General features: G+C 49.7%; 1 pseudogene; it reads left to right on the top strand.

Moving 5' to 3' along the window:
* The first annotated feature begins 17709 nt into the window (after positions 1–17709).
* LOC101013883 lies at positions 17710–18101 on the top strand (annotated as a pseudogene).
* The last annotated feature ends 3287 nt before the right edge of the window (positions 18102–21388 follow it).

Below are 21388 nucleotides of genomic sequence, written 5' to 3' on the forward strand. Positions count from 1 at the left end.
GCGGGTGCCTGTAATCCCAGCTACTTGGGATGCTGAGGCAGGGGAATCGCTTGAACCCAGGAGGTGGAGGTTTCAGTGAGCCAATATTGTGCCATTGCACTCCAGCCTGGATGACAGAGCAAGACTCCCTCTCAATAATAATAATAATAATAATAATAAACATATGCATAAGCTGAGGGTTCAGATGCCATCACACTAGGAATAAGATAACTCAGGGTGGGAGAGGTATGGTTCTGTAGGGAAAGGAGCCCAGGAGACAGAAGGGGCATTCTGTGGTGTGGGCTTTAAGCACCCTGGCACACCCCACTAGGAAAAAATCTGGGCAGAGACAAATGAACATTTAAACCAGCTTCAGCTTCAGATCACTGCAAGAAATAATTATTCTGGGTATGAATCTTCTCTAAGAAGTAATATTTACTTTGGAAACACAGCAACTGTACCCCAAATGGCTCGCCGTTTGTGGAATCTGAGCAGCCTCCACTTTACTAGGGGAAGCAGTCCTTCTTTATGTATCCAGGCGCTCTCTAAAGCACTGAAATTTACAGCGCATTTGTTATGCGGCTCAGCAAAAGGTGTATGAATAAAGAATAACCTGTTCAATCAGCACTGCTCAGCCGGAGAGGCCAGGAAGCCACTCACTCTGCCTGTGAAAGGGATTTGCCAAGTGCCAGGGGAGAAAAAAAACAAGCCTATCCCACCAGGGCACCCTGACATTGGATTTCGACAGGCTCCTGTTCCTGCTTCCACTGTGTCACTTGCTGGTGAAAACAATACAACTCCAACATAAGGACACCTGCTTCCCTCGAGAACACCCGCTCCTTGCCTGTCTGACTTCCTCCCCGCCCCCCACCTGGCGTCTGGAAAAAAGGGGAAAAATATGTGTTCATGGTTCTCTCTCTCTCCCCCTCTCACCTCCTTCCCTCCTCTTCTCTTTCTTCCTACATCTTCTCTTCTGTTCTTCATGACTCTTCCCTCCTGCTGGCCATCCAATGCCTACGTCTGGGGAGGCCCATGGCATTGGGGTCCTCAGAGATCTGAAGCAGGTAGAAGCTGGTTTTGCATCAGCTTGTCACCGGGGGGCACTGTGGGAAACTCGCAGACACCTCTGACCATGGCCATGGCCTCCAGTCCATTCTCAGGGACATCAGGACACAGGTGGAGCCCAGCGCCCACAGAGTAGCACTCTTTCTTTTTTTTTTTTTGAGACGGAGTTTCACTCTGTTGCCCAGGCTGGAGTGCAATGGCACGATCTTGGCTCACTGCAACCTCCACCTCCCGGGCCCAAGTGATTCTCCTGCCTCGGCCTCTCGAGTAGCTGGGATTACAGGCACATGCTGCCACACCCAGCTAATTTTTGTATTTTTAGTAGAGACAGGGTTTCACCATGTTGGCCAGGATGGTCTCGATCTCCTGACCTCGTGATCTGCCCACCTTGGCTCCCAAAGTGCTGAGATTACATGTGTGAGCCACCGCACCCGGCCAAGAGTAGCACTCTTGCTAGGGAAGAATCCAAATTGATCCCCAAGGCTCCCAACACAGCCTCCCCCAACACAGCCTCCCCACACTGCTTTTCTTAGGTATCAAGAGAAGCCTTGGGCAAAACTGTGACATAAAATTTGTTCATTCACTCAACTAACGCTTTTGAGCATCTTCCACTGCCAGACATTCGCCTAGGAACTGAAAATGTCACTATTCATCTTTCCCGGATTACGACAGAGTGCCATGGGAGGGCAAAGGAGGGGCACCCATGCTCCCCAGGGGTGGGGGTCAGAAGACGGTTCCCAGGAGAACAGCACATAACCTGAGATGTAAAAGAAGAAGAAAGATATGGCCAACAACATTTAAAGCATCACTATTCATGAAAGTCAAAAGCTAGACATCCAAATGTCCACCAACCATAGAATAAACTGTAGTATATTCATACAATGGAACACCACACAATAATGAAAATGAACAAACTTTAACAACATGGGTGAATCTCACCAACAGAAACGTTGAACGAAGGAAAAGCCAGACACAAAGCGTAGATATGTTGAAGAAGTCCATGCTCACAGAGTTTGAAAAGAGGCAAAATGTATCTATGGAAGTCAGGATAGCGGATGCCTTAGGGGTTACAGTGGCTGGCTGGGGGTCTGAAAGGAGCAAGTAGGAACTGTTTCACAGCCCAGGTGCTGGCTATAAGGGTGTGTTCACTTCCTAAAAATTCAAAGCCATATACTTATGATTTGTGCATTTTGGGGATGATTGATATACTTTTGTGAAAATGTTTACTAAAATAATTTTAAAGGCAAACGAGATAAGCTGGCAACCACAGGGCATGCTTATCCTGAACGCCCTTGGCTCACTCCTTTGCTCTCTCTCCTGAATCACCTGGTGACCTCATGCCCTTTCCAAACACTCATCACACGCCGTTCACTCTGCAGGCAACAGGAAAGCATCCGATTAAATAATTCGTACTAAATTGTCCATGACTGATAGCGGTTCAACAGTATTACCCCTCCCTGGGGGACTTCCTTTTTAATAAAACATAATTGCTTTAACTCAAAATAGTAACTATCACCAGGCATCCGGAGCAGGAGCAAGGAGAGCTAGGGGGTGGGGCTGGGGGCACTCTCCAACACCCCTCGGCTCACTGCATGTCAGGAAGGCCCTGGGTGACGGCAGCACGCAGGACTCAGGGTGCAGCGCAAGGCTTGCCAGGGAATTTGCAACTTCAAAACACAAACAGGACTCTGACCTACACCTCTCAATTTGCATAGCTGACTCAGTGCACCTTGGGCGGTTGCAGCGTGTTTCCAAGAATTATTCAAACATCTCTCCCCTTCTGAGTGGGGAAGGGGTTGGGGTGGGATGTGCTTGGTTCCTAACCCAAGATGATCTCTGAGAAGAGTTCATGGCAGGCAGAGGAGGAACCTGACCCTTTGCAGGGACCTTAACATGAAGCTTCAGCTGGGAATCCTGGGCCACACTCAGCTGCCCTCCTATCTCCTCTGCCTGGAAAACGGAAAGGGGGCAAGAAACAAGCCCCACAGCTGCTCAAGGTCCTCTGGCCTCCCTGGTCTGTCTTCTCTCAGGCTTTGCTCCCCGGCTGCCAAGGCCAAGCTCAACTGAAGTGCAAGGAGGACGTTCGCATCTCGCTTTCCCTGGAGATGATGGATGCTCAGTCTGGCCACCTGCTCAAGCAGGCAAGCAGGTCACATGCTTGGCGACTCTGTGAGCTGGGCAGGAAGATTGGTAGAGAGGAGGGAGAGAAGCCCTGGCAAGGGGAATCGCCCCCTCCTGCCCGTGAGGGTCTCTAGAGAGCTCCCGCAAGGAACCTCCCACTGTCTCCGGACTCCGTTCTCTGTACCTTTTCTGTTCCCAAATCTGCTGTCTCCGGATCACTGGGATTTCCAGACAGAGCAGCAGGTCTCCTGTCTGACAGACTCAACTCTGAGCAGGTCCCTAGAGGAACAGAGTCTCTCTGAAGTCTCTGGGGTAGGCAGGCTGGCAGGCGGGGAGAGTCTTTGGTGTCTGGGAGGGCTCTTTCCAGAAAGGCCAAGGCAAGACCCTGGCAGAAGCTGCAGAACCCTTGCGGGAGGAGAGGACTCTGTGTTATAAGTAGAGGCCTTTGAACCTGGGAAGTGGCGCCACAGGATGGTGGCGGGGTGGTGTCGGGGAAGCTTTGGAATGGGGAAAGCCGGGTTTGAATGCCAGCTCCACCTCCTGTTTGCTGCAGAACTTCAGGCATAGCCCTGGCACTGAGTAGGGTCTCAGTACACGTTAGTTGTCATGTTCAACAACTAACGCTCTAACAAGGCTAGAGTGACAGAGAGTGTGTGTCAGGAAACACAGGGCACCAGAGGACCCCTCTTGCCATTTATTCGGCGGCTTACAACTCCTCAGGCAGGATGCCAAGCACTTTACATACATTATCGTGCTTAATCTGCACACACACTGGGAGGCAGGTCTAAAGAGCCCCACTTTAGAGATGAGGTTCAGAAAGGTGCAGCCGCTGCTCTAACGTTACATTGCTCAGAAGCGGAAACACCAGGATTTGAACCTACGTTTGGCCACCTCCAAGTTCTGTCCTACTAATCACTGTGCTCTCTCTCCCCAAGAGCCCTTCTCCCACCCCCATGCTCACAGATCTTCAGTTTGCATCAGCTCAGAGGTTTGCAATCGTTTTTCACACATCCCACTGGGAGATGTGCCGCAAGCAGGGTCCTTATCTCAAAAAATCTCCATGCCCAGCCACGCTTCCCTTCTGCCTATGCTTGGTTCTCCTCAGCAAACCCCCACAGTAGCAACAGGGAAATGGAGAAACCCTCCCTTCCCCCACAAGCCTCTCCAGACTCAGGGGCCTTCTAATGCTAACACAGCCCATCCTCTTTCATCTGAGGGGACTGTCCCTTCATTTCCCTTTTTACTTAAAAAAGCCAACTCAGTACACTTTTGATGCTTCAAATTTATCTTTATTAATAAACAATAAAAGTTAAAGGCTTCTCCGGTCCCTAATTGAACACCATCAATAGCAGATGTGGCAGCCTAGCTTCAGACACAGAGCAACGTCCTGACAACATCTAAGTCAAAGGCTTTCAAAGCAGGTGCATGTGATCACACACACGTGCTTACATGAACAGAACAAGGCCTGGGCAGCGATTAAGAGGGGCCAGCATCTGCAGGGAGTCCTCTTTATCCCAGGAAACGGCTCTCTCCGCTCCCCATAGAGAAGGCCTGAGAGTCCTACGAGGCCTGGCCCTGCACTCACTGTGTCTCAGATTTACGGGGCTCTGAAAGCCTGATATGGCCATTTCAGTACTTTAAACATGCCCATAATGATAATTACCATGCTGATGGCACTTTATCTTAAATGAAGCTCCAGGCCAAGAAGACTCTGAACTCAATGTTACTGAACATATAATGTTCTTGGTTGACTCTACTCTTCTGCGTGGCGCTGGTGGCCCTGTGGGCAGCTGCCACTCAAGGCAAAGGGCACTGAACTTAGGGTCAGATGACCAAGGTGCCATCATCTGTGCACCTGGGTGAATCACGTGCCTTCTAAGTTTCCTCATCTGTTAAATGGGTGGTGATATAACCAGCCCACCTCGTGGCTTATTTGTGAGGGCCAAAGGAAACGATCTGTGAACTCCAAGATGGGTTAAGACGTGAGCTAGTAACAAGGTCATAGGGTCAATGGCCCCACGCTGGGTGTTCTCTGCAGCAGAGAAACACACTCCAGTCTCCCCAGCGCGGGAGAAAGACTTGTCCACTGAGAGCACACAGAAGCCTCTTGGGGATGCTGGTGGTCGTGCAAGGGGTTGCAGGAGATTCCCGGGATCAGGAACCCTCAGTTCTGGGGGTGCCCTTCCACCCATCCCCAGGACACGCTGTGAGTCGAGTCCTATTCCCGGAAGAGCAAAGTTTTTGGCCAGATAAACGGAGCAGCAAGAGCAGGAAGAAGGTGGCTGAGACCAACGGGGACAAGTGTTAGACTTCTGTTTCTCACACCTGGAGCTAGCCTGCAAACAGGAAGCACAGTGAGGCCCTCGGAGGTGAGCATGGAGCTCTAAGCGCCTCCAGGGTTCTCAGAGGGCACGGTCCAGCCCGACGATACAGGACAAGGAGAAGAAAGAGAGGAGGAGAAGGGGACACGGAGCATGGAAGCAGAACCCCACCATGAGCTACGTTCTTTACTCATTATCTCTATTCAGCCTTATAAAGCTATAAGGTGGGTGTTGTAGGTCGAGGTGGCTTATAAACCATAGAAATTTATTTCTCACAGTTCTGGAGGCTGGAGGTCTGAGATCAAGGTGTGACACGGTCAGGTTCTGGTGAAGGCTCTCTTCCAGGTTGCAGAAGGCCGGCTTCTTGTATCTTCACATGGTGGAAAGAGAGAGCGAGCTCCCTGGGGTCTCTCATACAAGGGCACACATCCCATTCATGAGGCCTCCACACCTATGACCTCCCAAAGCCTCACTTCCTAATACCATCACACTGGGGAATAGGATTCAACACACAAATTTCAGGGGGACACAAACATTCAGTCCACAGCAGTGGGTACTGCCATTCATTTCCAGATGAGGAAGCTTGGAGGGGGTAAGGAACTTGCCCCTGACTGCTGCTCAACAGTATATGATCATGTTGGACTTCGAACCTGGGATCACCTGACTCCAAGTTGGTGTTCTCATCCCCACCCCTACCAAGCTCCAAGGCTGGGGGTCTGTGGGGCAGATGGAACCCATGTGCCTCCTACAAGCCCAGTGGTGTCGTAGGAGCTCTGGGGTAAACAGCGATTTGAGACAAGACCTTTGTCCTCGAAGGGCTTTCAGCATAATTGGAGAGACAAGCCCATGAGGCAGTCCTAATAATCAGTCCTAAATGATGAGAAAATTAGGAGTTCAAGGTAAGAATCACCTTTAAAATCCTTTCATGAAATCAGCTGGGAAGATTCTCCTGACCTCATTGCCCCCAAAGGCCTCTGTCCCCTCTCACTCCTGTCTGATGAGACATTTGTGCTGCCTACTCTCCTGGAGGCAGGGAGGCGGCCGCTGCTGAGCTTACCAGGCTTGTCACTCTCTCCTTGGACCCTAAGAGGCTCCCATCGACTCGGAGGCCTGGCCCTGGGTGACACATCCGCCTACAGTGGGCATCGATGCTTTAGTAGCATCACATCCTGGCTACTCAAAGTGTGGCCCGTGGTCAACAGCATCCATATCCCCAGGGAGCTCATGAGAAATGTAGAAACTCAAGTCCCACCTCAGACCCTAGAGTCAGCATCTGCCTTCTGACAAGTTACTCAAGTAACAAAAGCTTGAGAAGCACTCGGAAATCCCCAATGAGCCGCACAGCCAACACTGTCAGAACTAGAAGAGACAATGAAATGACGACAATGATCATTACAATGAAAGAAACAAAACAGCAGACCTGTACTGAGTGCTGTGTAGGAGCCAGACACCATGCTAAGTGCTATGTGTGCATCTCTGTTCATTCTCACAATATCCCTGAAAGGCGGGCACTAGGATTACTCCCATCCTCATATGAGAGAACTGAGGCTGAGAGACATGACCCAGCTTGTAAATGACAGAGATGGAATGAGACCCAGGACCACCAATGCTGTGCAGCCCACACACATTCTTAACTGCCTGGCTGGAGTGCTTCTCCAAGAACCCAGAGATCACCCAGGTGCACTTTCTCATTTTACAGAAGAAAAAATAGATCCAGCCAGAGAGGGGTCTTGCCCAAGGACTGTAGAAACCCAGACTCTAGAACCCAGTCAGGACTCTAGAACCCTGGTTAGCGAACTTTCCAACACATCACGCTGTCCGACATCAGCAGCCAATGGTGTTGCACGAAAGGGACAAAAACGTAGAGTTTTGAAGTAGACTACGCTAATTTTAAATCATTTGCTCATTTGTGCTCAAAACAATATGGATTTATGGACTGTCACAGAAGCCCTCTCCCAAGAGAGTTCCCCCTTACCTGGCTCCTGAGACGGCGTCCAGCCACCCAGAGCTCGGCCCAACGCCCTTAGAAGAGGAGGCAGGTGTCTGCTTTTCTTTGCATTTCACCTTTTCCCGGCAGAGCAGGAACGGCTGGAGATGGCTGCTGCTAAGAACCATCAGCAGAACCGTTGACAGTGCAGAGCCCGGGCTGCCTCCTCTTCCCAGTGGGTGCCAGGAGCACGTGCAACCCAAAGAGATTCTTATTCACTGCTCTTCTTCAAGCACGTTTCTATCTGCCTTCAGAAACACACCACAAATAGTCAGGCAGTCTTTTGTCTGAGTTAAACAGCAGGTCACAGGAGGCCTGGTTTGTCTACTCCCAAGGGGCTTAGCTCTGGCACTGGGCCATGGGACCTTCTGCTTGCCCCAGAGGCTGACAGGTAAGAGGGAGCTCAGGGTCCCCATACAGGGCAAGGCAGAGGATGACTCTGTAGCCTGCAGCTGGGCTGGGCTAGGCACGAAGAGAGGAAACCCTCCCAGCCACTTCACTTGCAGAAGGAGCTCAGAAGGGCTCCTAGACCCCATCTCCTGCCTGGTGCCCACGGTGCCCCTCTCTCCCCCACACAGAAATGCCAGGTGTCTTTTATCTTGGTGATGGGTATCCTGCACCCAAGCTTTGCCAGCCCACCTGCCAGTGCAATGAAACTGGATGAGCACTAGGACAGCTGGGACAGGCCCCATCAGCAGAGAGGCCCCCGCCTTGGTGCAGACAAAATGTCAGATTCCCTAGGAGGTGGGCAGATGCCTCTGAGGGCATCACAGCCCCCTCTCCTAGCAAAAGGCCAACTCCCCAGCCGCCCAGCTGGGGAGCCGCTAGAAGGAAAAGGTGGCTGAAGCTGTCAATACAAACAACAGCGGGCCTGGCAGGGAAACGTTCTGCCTAGGAGGACAATCGGAAAAGAGCAGGAGGGAAGTTGGGTTCAATTCACACCTGCTGGAGGGGCTCTAGCTTCCTCTGCTTAGGGATAGGGGATTGGCCAGAAGCCTAAGCACACAGCCAGGTGCACATGTGGCCCAGAGGAGAGATTCAGGTGCCCTCTCATCAGAGCAGGGTCAAGGCAGGGAGGGCAGGAGGACACAGTAGCAGCAACTGGAAGGCAGAAGTCGGGCAGTCGCACCAGCATGGCAGGAACGACAGTAGCTAATGCGTGTTGAAAGCGTGTGTGCTCAGAACAACCCTGGCCCTAGGCAGTTCACATTTTATTTCATTTAATCCTCAAACAACCGTAGGAGATAGATACTGTTATTATCCTCATTTTTCAAATGAAGAAACTGAAGCTCACATAGGAAGGTGAATTGTCAAGGCCACATGGATATTTCATGGTATAGACAGGATTCAAACTCAGATCATCAACCACTGCCCTACACCAGTTTTGTTCTCAATTATACTTCCCTCCACCTTCCCCACCTCTCCAACTTCTTCCCATCCTTCAAGGCCCAGCTCTGAGCCACCTCCTCCACAATGCCCTCCGTGGCTACACCAGGCTTCCCAAAGCTCACCCAGGTCTGAATGGCTATGCCGCTCCATCAGCGGCTGCATGCCTCCTTCTGCTGCCTTGCTTAGTGGTGATTTCATCTCCCTGACTAGACTGCGAGTTCCTAGGAGGGCAGCAGACACATTCTCCACTTTTGAGTGTCCTAGTACAGCATAAGGCAAGTACTGCTTGCTTAATAAATATTTTAAAAAGGAAGGAAGGGAGGGAGGGAAGAAGGATGGATCTTTCCCTGAAACCCTCTTTACTTCACATTTATTTTTCATGGTATAAGAAAAAACAAGAGAACTGAGCATGAGGTTTCTTACCCTTGCTGGAGAAGTCCCTCCGCCCCACAGCTGAAACCACGGCCACGACCTCTGGACTCACCTGGGTCCCAAGAAATTGCCTTCCTCAGGCCCCTAGAAGCTGATGTCCCTTCTGCTCCTCCACCCATCACTGAAACACGCCAGGACCCCAGGGAGGCACTGCTAACCCTTGTGTCATCATGACCATCAACCTCTCCATGGCCCTCCCTCTCTGCACAAGGCACACTTTGTCAGGAGGGCCCTCAGGAGCACAGCTCCTGGCTTCAGGGAATCTACAATCTCCAAGGTGTGTTTTTACCCAGAGGGGTGTTTGGTGGTCAGGGAGGCCCAGGGAACACAAATAAGCATGTCAAGAGTCACATCTTTGTTTCAGCCAAGGAAAAGGGCAGCTAAGAGGTAAGGAGTAGTGCCGGGGATGGCTGGGGGCTCCTGGGGCCATGGCTAAAGATACATTTCTGGGGAAAAATTGATGATTCCTCTAAGCACAGAAGAAAATAGCACTCCAATCTGTGGCCTGGGCCAGAGATGTCAGATGAAGGGCCAGGTGACAGGGACAGAGTGACTCAGTTTCCTCTACCTCACAGCTCACCAAGCCTCTGAGTTTCTCACCATGTTTGAGCCATCTGGATAACAACCCTCCTGGGAGCACACCCTCTGCCACCAGTGGAGCATTAGCACCCTGCCACAGGCTGCCTCCTCTCCCTGGAGGCTGACACTGATACAGCCCTTTGTGCCTTTCAAAGCACTTCACATATATTACCTCTCACCATGTTGCAGAGCTCCAGCAGGGCTGCACCGGCACCCCAAGCCACAAGCTCATCCTGCCCTTAGACCCTTCAGGGAGTGGGCAGCAGCCATGTTGACAGTTTCACCCCAGCAAGGCCTGCCTCCTGGGCCCCAGGAAACCACCGTCTTCAGGAACTGCCAGGCTTATTCCACCTCCCAGCCTGGTGTGCTCTGGGAGGCACAGGGTTGAGCAGGAAATATCAAGGGGGAGGGAGAGGAAATATCAGAACTGGAAGGAACTAGCACAGTCCCACCTGCCACGTGCAGAGAGGCACATGGAGACTCTGGGGAGGCGAAGTGCCCACATTCACAGGGCCAGTGCAAAGCAGGGCTGGGACCAGAACCCAGGTTTCCACTCCTAGCCTGGTGCTCTCCTTGCACCACACTGTGTGGCTTCTCCTTTGGGGAAGACCAGGAAATTTCAGGTTCCCATCTAAAATCAGTTTTCTAAGTAAATGGTGAGATTTATAATTTCTTGTGAATGAAGGAAGAACTGGATTAACTTGGGCTCCATAATGTTTATCATCAACCAACATTAATGAAAGTCCTACTTTGTGCTGAGCCCTGGGAACCCAACAGTAGATAAAGTGGGCTGGTGACACAGAGGGACACGGAGCTGTGCAACCCCAGACACACAGCCCAGGACTCTCAAGAACAAATCAGCACAAACAGGGCCAGGCCTGCCTGCCACATGGCCTCTGCCCAGGGCCTTGGGCAGTGGAGGAGCCCCTTGGGCCTCCGTGGAGTCAGCTGGCACATAAGGAACCAGTGTGCTGACCATCAGTGTTCACCAAAACTAGGGCTGGCTTTCTGTCAATCACATCAGCCATGTTTCTTCAGGGCAGATCACAAGGCAAACGTTTGCATCTGTTTGCCCTACAAAGCCCTTGATATGTGAGTCTGTCATCCTCCTGATGAGCCCTGATCAAGGGAGAAAGCACTAGAAGTCCAGCAAGAGTTTTCCAGACATTGTGTGTCCAGAGCGATGAGAGCACAGCAGCTGTGGAGTCCTTGAGACTGGATCCAAATGGGGCATTCAGGCAGAGAGACAGAGGGAATGAGCTCTGGGATGCCTAGGAGCCTACTGTTCCCGGGGAAAGCCCCAGTCAAGGTGAGCTTGACACCGAGTGCACCCTGGAAGCAGTGTCGGTGTGGCAGGAGACCAAACATAAGGCCAAAAGATCCTGGGTCCTAGAACCACCCTGTGCGGCTTTGAGACAGCACAACCTCTTGAGGAGTTCACCTCCCCACTCACATAAGACATGCCACTCTCTCGTCTAAGGGTAGGAGAGCGCATCAGTTTCCCTCCAATAAAGTGTGTCAAGCCAGTTAAAGCAGGTAAAATGGTTCCAAGTTCTTCCTGAGGTCGCATCTAAGTCATTTTAACCCATTTTCCCCTTCCCTAGCCTTCATTCTATTCCCTTGGTGGCAGAGACTTGGGTCATCGGTCACCAGCACACAGGAAAGGGGCAGGGCCCATTGAAATACATGCACGTAATATTTTTATGTGACTCCCCAAATCAATGAATCCTTTTTTTAAAGCATCTTTTGTTGGGGTGGGGGGACACTTTGAATCTGAAATTATTAAAGTCTTCCATCAAATTATCCTGGAGATCTCTTTCCATGAAAAGCCTTTAATTTCATCCTCCTTGATGTAATCCTACCCCAGCAGAGGAAGCTGGCCTTTTATATTTCTTCAAATATTGGTCAGGTCCCTTATCAGAAGTAGAATCTGAATAGAAGAGGGACTGGGAAGCCTCCATGCATCAGAGCCTGGGGTGGGGCAGGGGTGGCCATCACTGACACCTCCCCACACTGCATCTGCCCCTGTCTCTATCCCCGATGAGTCCTTCCTCTAACACATCGCTGCCACCTGGAAGTTCTGGTTCACCCAGCCAGCTGCCTACCCTCCCCCCAAAACACATGCAGTTTCCACCACACCTTGGCACTCTGTTTGGAGCCGGGGGTAAGACAGGAAGAGCACACAAGCCAGCTATGACTTCTTCCCACCGAAACCCAGACCAAACTGTTTCCTCCACTGGAAAAATGAGCTATGCCCACTGAAAGGAAGAGACAGAAAGATCCAGAGAAAGAGCCACGGAAGAGCTGACTAATCAGCACCTCAGATGTGAGAAGAGGCAACAACACTTGGAATCCTGAAACCAAAATGAAGTTCAGGAGGGCCTGTGAGTAAGTGACCAGCTGCTGCCTCACATCATGGCCCTTCTCCCTCCGCCTCTCCAGAGTCTGCTGTCCCTCCCTTCTGCTTCTGTGTCCCCTCTCTGGCCGGGTGCTCATGTGCCATTCCCTCCCCACTGCCTTTGCTCTGACCTCCCTCTTTTCCTCCTTTCCCTCTTTCCTGACTGCCTTGACCAACCACGATATGAAACTTAAGTCACTCTGTCACCCAGGCTGGAGTGCAGTGGTGTGATACCGGCTCACTGCAACCTCCGCCTCCCGGTTCAAGAGATTCTCCCGCCTCAGCCTCCCAAGTAGCTGGGACTACAGGTGCGTGCCACCACAACCAGCTAATTTTTGTATTTTTAGTAGAGATGGGGTTTTACCATGTTGGCCTCTAACTCCTGGCCTCATGTGATCCACTTACCTCAACCTCCCAAAGTGCTCGAATTACAGGCATGAGCCACCGCCACCGGCCTTAAGTCTTATTTTTATGTTTATTTAAAATGAGGTCGCAAGACTGCCAGTCTGTAATTTTCATACCAGGTGCATTTCATCTTCTCTAGGTCTCTCTTAAATCTCTTAAATCTGTACCCCATCCTCCCCCCCCCCCAAGATAACCAAATACATGAAGGTGTCTTTATTTCTGTGTAGCTTTCTATGCTTTCTTTCCTGGAGCAGCAGGCAGGGAGAGAAGCTGAAGGGCAGGAGGTGAGGTGGGAGCTGTTTCACAGCCCTGGAAGGAAGAAACGAGGCTCTAAGGTAATGGAGAAGGAGGAAGAACAAGGTTGAGAGCAATTCCCAAGGTGCTCCAGAGAATGCCCAGACTCCACGGCAGGGTATGAGATGAAGTGTCTTGTCTTGCAATCGTGTCTTGCAGAGGACTTCACCCAGTCCACTTTCTTCCCTCGGTGCCAGCTGACTCTGGGCAGGTGTGAGAGAGCAAGGGATGGCCAGCAAGGAGGGGCAAGCAGGACAGCCTTCTAGGAGCACCTGCGTCTACTCAGGGTGCAGAGTGGCTATGGGACAAGGAGGAGGCCAACGGGGATGGGATAGCCACCAAAGACAAACTCAGCTACAGCCTAGCTTGGGGCCAGGACCTCTACATCTGGTTACAGGGAGGGGGCGCCAATGGAGGCCCCAACACTACTCAGATATTTCTGCCCCACTGGGCCCCATAGGGAAGGTCCAGAAAGGCCTAGACAGCCCACTCTTGGGCTCTCCATTGGGGTGGCCCCTGCCAAACCCCAAGGGGGCCTCAAGAGCCCTTGGTGAGAGGTTGTAGGAGTGTGATGAGATGTTTGGATTTCAACATAATTATTGCTGTAACAATTTAATCACTTAAAAACACTATCTTGTGTTGTTCTAATGAAGAGAGAGGCTCTTTTCCATATTGTTTGCTCCATCTGTGAGCAATTTTCACATTAGCCTCTTAGAATGGCAAAATGAAGGCCAGGCAGTGATGGAGAGGGGCAGGGCGGAAAGGGGAGGAGGAAAAGGGAGAGGGAGGAGGAAGGGGAAAGAGAAGGAGGAAGGGGGAGGGCCTAGAAGAGAAGCAGCGTGCCACAGAGGGCAGCAGGGGCTCTGAGGGTCCCTGGATTGGGTGCAGGCTGCATGGTGCAGGCCTTCTGTATGCAGACCCCATCCTGTAGCCATGGAGGAGCCGGTGGATGAACACTTGACCCTGCCTTTGAGGGTACCCCACTTTCTGATGGGAAGGAATTTCCTAAATTTATGAAGAAAGTAAAGAAAGGCAAAATAGCCCAGGACAGTGATTTTTCAAACTATGGGTCATAACCCATAAGTAGGTCCATGAAACCAATTTGGTAGATTGTAATCAGTGTTTTTCTTTAACGAAACAGAAGAGAATGGAAAATAACAGAAATGTCATTTCCTACTGAAAGAAATCAGAGTGACTTGGAGGAATTCCTGGTTGGGGGGCAGGAATACACAAGCCTGTGACATCTTGTGTCAGAGAGCATGGGCTTGTTCACGGACTGATGGGGTCACGTCTGAAGAGTACAGGAGGCTGGGTGCAGTGGCTCACACCTGTAATCCCAGTGCTTTGGGAGGCCAAGGCGGGAGGATCACTTGAGCCCAGGAGGCCAAGACTAGCCTGGCCAACATAACAAGACCCCATACTCTACAAAAAAATAAAAATAAAAAATTAGCTGGGCGTAGCCCCAGCTACTCAGAGGCTGAGCAGGGAGGATCACCTGAGCCCAGGAGGATGAGGGTGCAGTGAGCCATGATCACACCACTGCACTCCAGCCTGGGCAACAGAGCAAAACCCTGTCTGAAAAATAATACAAAATTTAAAAGAGTACAGGGGCTGGCTCCAAGGGGTTCCTACAGGCCAAAGATGGGACAATTTGAGATGCAAAAAGAATAGTTAGGAGAACTGACTGAGATACACTTAATCTGTAAAAAATTCACAAGACCATAACTGTAGTGGGTTAAAAGGCGACCCCTATGACCTAACTCTCAGAACCTCTGGATGTTACCTTGCATGGCAAAAGATGTGATTAAGTCAAAGGATCTTGAGGGGAGGAGCACACTTGGTTATCAGGGGGACCCCAGGTGTACCACATGTATCCGTATGACAGACACACAGAGAAGAGGAAGGGGCAGCATGACCACAGAGGCAGAGACTGCAGCAAAGACCAGCCAAAGCCACCAGACGCTGGAAGAGGCACAGAACGCGTTCTCTCTAGAGCCTTTGGAGGGAGCAGAGCCCTGCTGATAACTTGATTGCAGACTTCTGGCCTCCAGAATTGTGAAAGAATAAATGTCTGCTGTTTTAAGCCACCGGGCTTCTGGTCATTTGTTACCACAGCCACAGGAAACTAATACAATAATGACACTCCCAAAAGAGAAAGCCAAAAGCAAGGAAAATAAGAACTATCAGGGCATGGAGTACAAAGTATTTCCATCGGATATGCATATATCTGTGGACAGTCAGGGTTAGGCTTGGAAAAGTATTTCTTGCTGTGAGTCTTGCTCAAAAAAATGAGAAAAGTCTGCCCAATGGTTCAAGGCATGGCTTTGAAGTCAAACTACCCAGATAAGTGTCTCACTTCTGCCCCCTAAAGGCAATGTGACCTAGGACAAGTCACTTACCCTCTCTAAGCCTCCAGTCTTTGTCTGAAAAATGGGGGTAGTAATAGTACCTAGTTCATGAGGTTGTTGTGAAGATTAAATGTACCAGGCCGGGCGCGGTGGCTCAAGCCTGTAATCCCAGCACTTTGGGAGGCCGAGACGGGCGGATCACGAGGTCAGGAGATCGAGACCATCCTGGCTAACACGGTGAAACCCCGTCTCTACTAAAAAAATACAAAAAACTAGCCGGGCGAGGTGGCGGGCGCCTGTAGTCCCAGCTACTCGGGAGGCTGAGGCAGGAGAATGGCGTGAACCCGGGAGGCGGAGCTTGCAGTGAGCCGAGATCCGGCCACTGCACTCCAGCCTGGGCGACAGAGCGAGACTCCGTCTGAAAAAAATAAAAAAAATAAAAAATAAAAAATAAAAATAAATGTACCACATCCCAGTGTTGGTGGTGGTTGCACATTTGTCAGTTAAAAATAATAATAAGGCCGGGTGTGGTGCCTCACACCTGTAATCCCAACACTTTGGGAGGCCGAGGTGGATGGATCACCTGAGGTCAAGAGTTTGAGACCAGCCTGGCCAACATGGAAAAACCCCGTCTCTACTAAAAATACAAAAATTAACTAGGTGTGGTGGCGGGGGCCTGTAGTCACAGCCACTCAGGAGGCTGAGGCAGGAGAATCGCTTGAACCCAGGAGGTGGAGGTTGCAATGAGCTGAGATTGCACCACTGCACTTCAGCTTGGGCGACAGTGTAAGACTCGGTCTCAAAAAACAAAAATTAAAATAATAATAATTATAAATGACATGCATAAAGACAAGCACAAGCTATACCCCATACCCATGTTAATCATTACAAAGACCCCCTTGTCCTGTCGCTGCAGCTGAGAAGTCTCTAGGGATGACCCCATGTCAAAACTGACTAAAATCATGCAATCAAGTGCCTTCACTTTAGAGAGGAAGAAAATAAGGCCCAAAGAAGGATGACTTGGCAAATTTACATAGTTATTACATGCCTGAGATAAGACAGACTCCACCTTGGAACTCCCAGTCTAAGGCAAAAGCACGTTAACCCAACTCCCATAGTCTTACATCTGCCCATGAGGATGCCAGGACTACCACTCTTTCTGGCTCCTGATGGCCCAGACCCTCCCTCAACTCACTGCCAGGGCTCTGGGGAAGTCTTCTTTGTGCCCACTTCACAGAAAATTCCTTAGCTACAATGCCCATTGATGAGCTGGGAGGGGGTTTCTGTTACAATGAGTTTTCCTGCACTAAACAAGCTTACACTATCCTATTATTACCTGTTCAAATGATTTAGATATTTCTCCCTAACAGCTCCAAAGTGCCTGATTCCCTCATCCTCTCTAGCAGGGGGGCTTGCCGGTCTCCAAACACTCAGCTGATTGGAGAAAATGGACCGTGTGAAAGGCTTAACTAAGGAGAAGGTTGTCAAGATCATCCACTGACCCTGCAGACTCACCATGCCCACCCCAAGTGGCCTTCCTGACCTTACCCAAGACTCAGGATGAACGTGTTCCTTTCTTTCTTCACAGAGGCTTTGAGCTTGGGGTTTGTGTGTGACAAGCTGTGACCAGGGTACATGAGTCTTTGTTCTCAGCATTGAACCACCCATCCCCAAAGATTAAATAATGGCTGAGCATATAGGTTTTGGAGTCAGGCTGACTTGGGTTAGAATTAGGGCGTTTCCACTTTGTTGCTGCATGATTGTGGGCAAGTAACTTAACTGCTCTCTGAGCCTCATCAGTAAGAGGCGGGTAATGATATCTACTTCACTGGATGGTTGTAAGGATTGAATGAGATCATATTGCAAAGGGCTGAGCACAATGCCCGGCACACCATGCATGCCTAATAAATAGTGTCTGGTAGTCATCGAGGAAATAATAGTGGTGGTGGGGGTGGTAGCAGTACTAGTAATAATACTACAATACCTGATGTGATTGGAGCTAAATACTAATAAATGTTTATTTAAAAAATTAAACCAGAACTTTTCCACAAGGCTATGAAAAGCTGCATTAAAAGCTTTCCCGGGCCAGGTGTAGTGGTTCATGCCTGTAATCCCAGCTTTTTGGGAGGCCAAAGCAGGAGGATCCCTTGAGCCCAGGAGTTTGAGACCAGCCTGGACAACATAAGGAGACCCCATCTGTATTAGTCTGTGCTCGTATTGCTAGAAAGAAATACCTGAGGACAGGGAGGCAGCTGAGGGTGGGGGAGTGGCCCTGGAACAGGGGCTGTGGCCATACACGGGGACTGGGCTATGGTAGCTACGGAGTGGTACATGGGGACTGGGCTGTGGTGGCTCCTCGAGCTGGGGCAGAAAAAGAACTCTGAGAAACTACTAAAGTTCCTGAGGAAGCAAAGTAGAATTTCGTAAGAACAAAATGGATGGCAAGGAGAAAACCTATGGTGGCTATGAAGGTCCTGATGCCATGTATGTCAAATCGGTATCATCTGATGGCCATGAATTTATTGTAAAAAGAGAGTATGCATTAACATCAGGCATGATAAAGCCATGTTGAGTGGCCCAGGTCAATTTTGCTGAGAACAAAACCAATGAGGTCAGTATTAGAGAGGTACCTTCATATGTGCTATCAAAAGTATGCATGTTATTTTACATACAAGGTTCGCTACACTAACAGCTCCACCAAGATTCCCAAACTCCCAATTGCACCTGAAACTGCACTAGAACTGCTGGTGGCTGCGAACTTCCTAGATTGTCAAATAAAATAAATTATAATACACTGTTAACTCTTTTCAGTTTTTGTTTTTTTTTTTTTAAGAAATACCAGAGACTGGGTAATTTATGATGAAAAGAGATTTAATTAGCTCACAGTTCTGCAGGCTGTACAGGAAGCACAGTAGCATCTGCTTCTGGGGAGGCCTCAGGAAACTTACAATCATGGCCAAAGGCAAAGGAGGAGCAAGCACTTCACATGGCCATAGCAAGAGGAAGAGTAGGGGAGGTGCCACTCACTTTTAAACAACCAGATCTCAAGGGAACTCACTCACTGTCATAAGAACGGCACCAAGAGGTAAATCCGCCTCCACAATCCAATCACCTCCCACCAGGACCCCCCTCCAACAATGGGTATTACAATTCCACTTGAGATTTGGGCAGACACACAGCTTCAAACCATATCATTTCACCCCTGACCCCTCTTCAATCTCATGTCCTTCTTATATTGGAAAATATAACCATGCCTTCCAAACAGTCCCCCAAAGTCTTAACTCATTCCAGTATTAACTCAAAAGTCCAAAGTCTCATTTGAGACAAAGGAAGTCTCTTCTGCCTATGAGCCTGTAAAATCAAAAACAACTTAGTTACTTCCAAGATGCAATGGGGGTACAGGCATTGCGTGAAAACTCTCATTCCAAAAGGGAGAAATAAGCCAAAAGAAAGGGACCATAGCCCCCATTCAAGTACGAAACCCAGCAGGACAGTCATTAAATCTTAAATCTCCAAAATAATCTCCTTCAACTCCATTTCTCACATCCAGGACATACTAGTGCAAAGGGTGGGCTCCCAAGGCCTTAAGCAGCTCTGCTCTTGTGGCTCTGTAGGGTTCAGTCCCCACAGTGGATTTCAAGGGCTGGAGTTCAGTGCTTGCAGCTTTTCCAGGCACAAAGTACAAGCTGCTGGTGGATCTACCATTCCGGGGTCTGGAGGATGGTGACCCTCTTCTCACAGCTCCACTAGGCAGTGCCCTGTGTGGGGGCTCTAACCCCACACTTCCCCTTCATACTGCTGCACTAGTAGAGGTTCTCCATGAGGGCTCCACCCCTGCAGCAAGCTTCTCCCTGGACAAATAGACTTTTCCATACATCCTCCAAAATCTAGACAAAGGCTCCCAAGCCTCAACTCTTGCACTCTGTGCACCCGCCTGCTTAACATCATGTGGAAACCACCAAGGCTTATGGCTTGTACCCTCTGAAACTGTGGTCCAAGCTGTACCTGGGCCCCTTTGAGCCTTGGCTGGAGCTGGAGTGTGGGCTGTAGAGAACAGTGTCTTGATGCTGTGCAAGGCAGCAGGGCCCTGGGCCTGGCCCACGACACCATTATGTCCTCCTAGGCCTCTGGGCCTATGATGGGAGGAGCTGCCACAATGGTCTCTGAATGCCTCAAGGCCTTTTCCCCACTGCCTTGGCTTTTAGCCCTTGGCCCCTTTTTACTTTTGCAAATTTCTACAGCCTGTTTGAATTCCTCCCCTAAAAATGGGCTTCTCTTTTGTACCACATGACCAGGCTGCAAACTTTCCAAAGTTTCATGCTCTGCTTCTCTTTTAAATATAAGTTGCAGCTTTAAGTCATTTCTTTGTCTATACATATGAGCACAGGCATTAGAAGCAGTCAGGTAACATCTTACATGCTTTGCTGCTTAGAAATTTCTTCCACCAGATACTCTAAATCATCACTCTCAATATCAAAGTTCTACAGATCCCTAGAACAGGGACACAAGGAAACCAGGCTCTTTGCTAACACATAGTAAAAGTGACCTTTTACTCCAGTTCCCAATACGTTTCTCATCTCTATCTGGACATACTCAGCCTGGCTATCTCTGTTCATATCACTATCAGCATTTGGGTCATAACCATTCAAAAAGTCTCTAGGAAATTCCAAATTTTCCCTCATCTTCCTGCCTTCTGCTGAGCCCTCCATACTCTCCAAACCTCTACTTATTACCCAGTTCCAAAGTTGCTTCCACATTTTCAGGTATCTTTATAGAAATACCCCACTCCTGATACTAATTTTTGTTATTAGTCCATTCTCACATTGCTATAAAGAAATATTTGAGACTAGGTAATTTATGATGAAAAGAGATGTTACTGGCTCACAGTTCTGCAGGCTGTACAGAAAGCACAGCAGTATCTGCTTCTGGGGAGGCCTCAGGAAACTTACAGTCATGGCCAAAGGCAAAGCAGGAGTGAGCACTTCACACGGCTGGAGCAGGAGGAAGAGTGGGGGAGGTGCCACACACTTTTAAATGACCAGATCCCACAAGAACTCATTCGCCATCACAAGAACAGCACCAAGAGGGAAATCCACCTCTATGATCCAATCACCTACAACCAGGCCCCACTGATCCAAATGATATCACTGTCTCTACAAAAAATTTCAAAATTAGTCAGGTGTGGTGGCACATGTCTGTGGTCTCAGCTCCTCAGGAGGCTGAGATGGGAGGATCACTCGGACCTGGGAGGCTGAGGCTGCAGTGAGCCGAGATCGTGCCATTGCACTCAAGCCTGGGCAACAGAGTTAGACCCTGTCTCAAAAAAATAAATAAATATATAATAAAAAAGCTTTCCCCAGTCATGAACCATTATTCCTCTTAGTCAGCTATTCATCCAGCCATTATTTATTAACCACTGACTAAGTGCCAGCTACCTAAGCTAGGTACTAAGAAAACAATGGAAAGCAAAGCAGACATAGCCCTGCTTTCATAGAGCTGACTGGGGTTCTTAACCTTAACCTTTTGCGAGACAAAAGATCATTCTGAGACTCTGGTTGAAGGTTTTATGCTCTTGCCCAGAGAAACACACATCACTACATACACATAACACTTTGCCAACATTCACGGGGCTCAGAGAAGGTTCCCCAGGAGAACCCCTGTCCTAAGTGAGCCAAAGAGAACCCCTGTCCTCATGGCCAAAGCACTTTGGCCATGAGGCACTATAGGGCCAACTTCCTATTCCATCCGTCCTGGCTGAATAGCCTAGGGTCAAATCTTCCAGACCAAAGTATCCAGTTTCCGTCTGAAAATAATGGCTCTCTAAGGAACATGTCTGTCACGGCCAATTTGAAAGAACAATCTAATAGGCTCTTCCTCAGGACCCCTTATGAAAGCTCCATTCTCCACTGCTGCCTTTATGACTGAGCTCCAGTTAAGGTGCACCTGGGGATCTCTTAGTAAAGGGATTACTGACCCACAAGCTGAGTAGTCACAATCCATCATGGCCCATTCTACAGGCCCCTCTGCTCCTGGGGCTGGACCAGACTCCGTGGCTCAAATATGGCTGAGT

Source organism: Papio anubis, chromosome 12 (genome assembly GCF_008728515.1).
Source record: "Papio anubis isolate 15944 chromosome 12, Panubis1.0, whole genome shotgun sequence".
Classification (NCBI taxonomy): domain Eukaryota; kingdom Metazoa; phylum Chordata; class Mammalia; order Primates; family Cercopithecidae; genus Papio; species Papio anubis.